The sequence below is a fragment of the Triticum aestivum genome, chromosome 7B, assembly GCF_018294505.1.
Source record: "Triticum aestivum cultivar Chinese Spring chromosome 7B, IWGSC CS RefSeq v2.1, whole genome shotgun sequence".
Classification (NCBI taxonomy): Eukaryota; Viridiplantae; Streptophyta; class Magnoliopsida; order Poales; family Poaceae; genus Triticum; species Triticum aestivum.
Window position 1 is genome coordinate 374521059 of NC_057813.1, and position 6321 is coordinate 374527379.

Here is a 6321-nt window from a genome sequence, read left to right on the forward strand (position 1 = left end):
GATGGGATTCTTTGCTTGCACGAGATCGTTCATGACCTCAATGTTCGTAAGTCTAAGGCGGTAATTTTAAAACTGGACTTTGAAAAAGCATATGACTCGGTTAGTTAGCCTTTCTTGAGGAAGGTCCTTTTGGCCAAAAGTTTCGATGGGGCTTATGTTCATAGGATCATGCAGTTGGTCTAGGGGGGGCCGCGGTTTCTGTTAATGGTCAGGTCAGTAACTTCTTCGCCAATGGCAGGGGCCTACGGCAAGGTGACCCCGCATCTCCGATCTTGTTTAATTTTGTTCCGGATGCGCTGCCTCGTATTCTCTGCAGAGCTGCTTCTCACGGACACATCTCTCCTGTTATTTCCCACCTCATTCTGAAGGGGTCATGCACCTTCAGCATGCGGATGATACCATCATTATGATAGAATTAAATGATTCTTGCATCGCTCACCATAAGTTCATCCTTCTTTGTTTCGAAGCCTTGTCGGGCCTCAAAATTAACTTCTTTAAGAGTGAGGTCATGGTCACTGGTGTTGACGACACAGAGGCCTTAAGGGTGGCCCACCTTCTCAATTGTAACTTGGGATCCTTCCCTTTCAAATATTTGGGTCTCCCGATTTCCCAGGACATGTTATATGCCAAAGAATTTGCCTGTGCTGTCAGTAAGGTTGGTAACAGGGTACTCCCTTGGAGGGGCAGATATAATACGAGTGCCGGGAAAGTGGCTCTGATTAACACTTGCTTGTCTTCCTTACCAATATTCATCATGGGTTTCTACTTACTTTCTGCTGGTACGCACGCTGGTTTCGATAATCATTAGGGTGCTTTCTTTTAGAATGCGGCAGATAATAGACGCAAGTACAGACTAGTCAGGTGGAACTAATGTGTAGACCCAAAACCCTCGGGGGTTGGGCATCATCAACACTGCTATTATGAATAAATGCCTCTTGATCAAGTGGTGGTGGAAAATTATGACCACGGGAGCTGATACTTTGTGGTTCTCTATCCTTAAAGCGAAGTACTTCCCTCTCTCCAGCCCCATGTTCGACTCTCCTCGTAGAGGCTCGCAGTTTTGGAAAGATATTATCAAGGTTCGACCTTTTTTCAGGCTCACGTTAAGTTTATAGCGGGGAACGGGACCTGCGTCTGCTTTTGGCTCTACTGGTGGTGTGGAGACTCACCTCTCTCCGTGATCTTCCCTATGCTTTTTTCCTACTGCCCTAACCCGAATATCTCCGCCGCGGAGCTCTCGGCTAATAATTGGGACTTAGCCTTCCGGCTCTCACTGTCTCCTGCAGAGTTAGAAGATTGGCAACGGCTTACTGCCTTCTTCCCCTTGCTCTCGGAGACTGCGGACGCGGTGGTCTGGCCTCATACTTCTCCTGGTCGCTTCTCGGTCAAGTCTTTATATTCCAAGATTATTTGTGGCTCCCCACTAACAGATTTACCCCAGTTTGGAGGGCTCGTATTCCCCCTAAAGTGAAGATCTTTCTCTGGCAAGCTTTCTAAGGCCGTCTTCCCACGTCAGACTAAATTCGTAAGCGGAATGGCCCGGGCTCGGAGTTCTGCGCTCTTTATGGCACCCTGGAGGACACGAATCATATATTTTTTCATTGTGTTTTGGCCAAGTTGGTTTGGAGCTGTGTCAGGTCGTGACTACAGGTGTGCTGGGACCCAACTTCTTTCTCCGAGCTTTGGGCCCTTGCTAATTCTTTGGCTGGTGTCACTAAGAGAGTTTTCTAGGTAGGAGTTGGGGCGATCTATTTGACCTTGTGGATTACGAGAAACAAGTTTACTATCGAGCATGTTTTTCCTGCTAAACCTGCTGATTGCTTATTTAAATCTTGTATGTTCCTGCAGCAGTGGATATCATTGACTAAGCCGGACGACCGAGATGCTCTCGACCTTTTGCTATCTAAAATTTGGGCCTCGACGTCTTCTCTATCTAGGCAGGAGCATGCTACGTAGTGGCATTCACGTCCCTTTTGGCTAGTTGTTGGCTAGGTCGTTTATCTTTCTCCGGCCTGTGTCGTGCTGGTGGCCTTGGTGCCATGTATCTCGTACTCTAATATCTGGCTCTGTCCTTGATTGGGGATATGGTCGTGTTTGATGTTTGTGGTTCAGTTGGTTGGTTTGGAACACTGCCTGGTGGCTTTAATTATAAAGTCGGGCTCATGCCTTTTCTCTAAAAAGGATCAATATGGTTGACTAGAGGGGGGGTTGAATAGGCAACTACCAATTTTTAGCTTTCCTTAACAAATTAGGTTAAGCAACAAATAGGTTGTCTAGATATGCAACTAGGTGAGCAACCTATATGATGCTAGCAGTAACAATCACACAAGCAAGCAAGATAAGCAACACAAGTAAAGCTTGCACAAAGGAAAGGTAAAAGATAACCACAAGTGGAGCTGGTGGAGACAAGGATGTGTTACCGAAGTTCCTTCCCTTTGAGGGGAAGTACGTCTCCATTGGAACAGTGTGGAGGCACAATGCTCCTCAAGCTAGGGCCACGGTATTCACCTCACATTCTCACACAATGCGAGATGCCGTGATTCCACTAGTGGTGCACTTGAAGGCGGCAATCGAACCTTTACAAACAAGGTTGGGGAAATCTCCATAACCAAATTGGAGGCTCCTAACACCACCATGAAGCTTCACCACAATGGAATGTGGCTCCGAGGTGACCTCAACCATCTAGGGTGTTCAAACACCCAAGAGTAACAAGATTCAAAAGGGATTAGTGGGGGAATCAAATTTCTCTTGGTGGAAGTGTAGATCGGGACCTTCTCAACCAATCCCTAGAAAATCAACAAGTTTGGTTGGCTAGGGAGAGAGATCGGGCGAAAATAAGCTTTGGAGCAACAATGGAGTTTGGGGAGGAAGAGGAAGGTCTTCTTGGGGAAGAAGGCCCCCTTTATATAGTGGGGACCAAATCCAACTGTTACCTAGTTTCCAGCCCGCGCCGAGCGGTGCTACAACTGATGAGGGCGGTACTGTCGCCCAGGCGGTAGTGCACAAGGTGCAGTGCAAAGGTGCAAGACCTCGAGCCGGTAGTGCCGCCAGAGCGCTACTACCGCTCGCCCCAGCGGTACTACCGCTAGGGTTAAATCACTTGGCGCTAAGATAGCCGAGTAGGACAGGTGGGGGAGAGGCAGTACTGCCAAGCGGTACTATCGCTGGAGCCAGCGGTACTGTCACCCACCACTGCCGCTGTACTACCGTTGAGGAAACAGGGGAAGGCTCGGAGAGCAGAGCCATGAGTGGCAGTGGTAGTGGTGGTAGGTGCGATACTACCACGTACAAGCGGTGCTACCGCTCCTAATGCCGCTGCTACTGCCGCTTGCCAAACTGGGTCAAAGTGGGGTCTGCGGTAGTATGCCAGTGGGACTACCGCTAGACTACCACTAAACCCGACACAAAAAATCATGACCCGAGTCGAGGCGGTAGTACAAGCGGCACTGGGAGCGGTACTACCACTGGCAGATTTCCAAAGCACTCCAAAGCAACGAAGGGTGAAACTCCAAAGAAGCGGAAAGATACGGAGGGTGCAAATGGAGATGTGTACGTGTATATTCCATCCAAACGTTTTCGAAGCAGACCCCCTCTTGATAGTACGGTATTTCCTACGACTCAAGTCCACCAAAAATGAAACAAAGGAAAATAAACTGTCTTCACTTTAAAACTTTGAGGGACAGCAATAGTCTAGTGTCATATGATGGAATATCTTAAATGGTCAATGCACACGGTCAGTCCGCTAAAGTATTGTCATCAATTACCAAACCACTGAGGGAGAAATATGCCCTAACAATCTCGCCCTTTTCTGTTTGATTGATGACAACATGGGATTTGCACAAGAATACGATATGAAGATATGCAAACCCAACATCTACCAAATATAGACGCCCCCTAGATGTGTGCACTAATTAAGTATGCTTTTGGAATGCAAAGCGCACACACTAGGATCAACACTCCCCCTATATTTTATAGACCGGCAACACTTGCACAAGAAGATAAGACACACTCGTGACTCGGAAAGTCCCTAAACTCTCTGCCCCTTTGGCATCTAGACAGCAAAAGGGCAGAGAGCGCTACAACGGTCACAAGAGATAGCAGCGTAGGAGATCCTCATCATCACAACTCCCCGTGCTCGTTGAAGTCCTCATCTGCAACCACTGTAGTAGCCTGATCAACCTCTGAATCTGACCACCTGCAGTGTTGGGAAGTCCAAGTCTCCTTGAGGGAGTCCTGGACTAGGGGGTGTCCGGATAGCCGAACTATCATCATCGTCCAGACTCCAAGACTATGAAGATACAAGATTGAAGACTTTGTCCCGTGTCCGGATGGGACTTTCCTTGGCGTGGAAGGCAAGCTTGGCAATACAGATATGTAGATCTCCTACCATTGTAACTGACTCTGTGTAACCCTAGCCCTCTCCGGTGTCTATATAAACCGGAGGGTTTTAGTCCATAGGACGAACAACAATCATACCATAGGCTAGCTTCTAGGGTTTAGCCTCCTTGATCTCGTGGTAGATCCACTCTTGTACTACCCATATCATCAATATCAATCAAGCAGGAGTAGGGTTTTACCTCCATCGAGAGGGCCCGAACCTGGGTAAAAACATCGTGTCCCTTGTCTCCTGTTACCATCCGCCTAGACGCACAGTTCGGGACCCCCTACCCGAGATTCGCCGGTTTTGACACCGACATTGGTGCTTTCATTGAGAGTTCCTCTGTGTCGTCACCGATAGGCTTGATGGCTCCTTCGATCATCAACAACAATGCGGTCTAGGGTGAGACTTTCCTCCGCGGACAGATCTTCGTATTCGGCGACTTTTCACTGCGGGCCAATTCGCTTGGCCATCTGGAGCAGATTGAAAGCTATGCCCTGGCCATCAGGTCAGATTTGGAAGTCTGAACTTCACGGCTGACATCCGCGGAGACTTGATCTTCGATGGATTCGAGCCACAGCCGAGCGCGCCGCACTGTCACGATGGGCATGACTTAGTTGTGCTGCCGGACAGTGCCTTGGAGGCCACACACGAGTCCGCTCCGATCCTCAATTCAGAGCCGGCTGTGCAGATCGAGGACGGGTGGCTAGACACCGCCTCAGGGGCTGCTACATCTACGGCGATGGAGCCAAATACCGACCTTGTCCCTTGTGAGGCTCATGACTCCGAGGTGCCAGACTCCTCGCCGGACTCCGAACCTCCCGCGGCCCCTCCAATCGAATCCGATTGGGCGCCGATCATGGAGTTCACTGCTGCGAACATCTTTCAACACTCACCTTTTGGCGACATCCTGAATTCGCTAAAGTATATCTCGCTATCAGGAGAGCCCTGGCCGGATTGTGGTCAGGACGGTTGGGATGCGTACGACGAAGAAATTCAAACCCCACCCACCACCCACTTAGTAGCCATTGTCGATGATCTAACCGACATGCTAGACTTCGACTCCGAAGACATCGACGGTATGGACGACGATGCCGGAGACGACCAAGAACCAGCGCCTACTGGGCACTGGAAAGCCACCTCGTCATATGACATATACATGGTGGATATCCCAAAGAATGGGAACAGCGAAGGAACGGCGGAGGAAGACCCCTCCAAGAAACAGCCCAAGCGCCGGCGGTAGCGGCGCCGCTCTAAATCCCGCCACAGCAGGAATGGAGATTCCGGCACCGGAGATAACAATACCCCAGAGAGTGCCGAAGACAACCCCCTCCAGCAAGATTCAGCACAGGAGGACGGAGAAGCCAGCCCTCATGAGAGAGCGGCAGACGATGAGGTAGAGGATGATAATTACATGCCTCCCTCCGGAGACGAGGCAAGCCTCGACAACGACGAATTCGTCGTGCCTGAGGATCCCGTCAAACAAGAGCGTTTTAAACGCAGGCTTATGGCCACGGCAAACAGCCTCAAGAAAAAGCAGAAACAGCTTAAAGCTGATCAAGATCTGCTAGCCGACAGATGGACTGAAGTCCTTGCGGCCGAAGAGCATGAACTCGAACGCCCCTCCAAAAGCTACCCCAAACGCAAGTTGCTCCCCCGATTAGAGGAGGAGGCATATAAACCTGCATCACCAGCGCACAATACGGCTGACCGACCACCTCGTGGCCGCGACAGAGAGGCCTCTAGGCCCTCCACCAGAACCGTACCCCGGCACCGCTCGAAAAGTACGAAGCCACGGGGGAATGCGCCGGACTTGCGAGACATATTGGAGGATAAGGCAAGACAATCAAGATTGATCTACGGATCGCGTGGGCGCCCCATGATGCGCGATGACGACCGTCGCGCCGGATACAGCAACTCCGGCCGGGCCGAACACAGTAGAC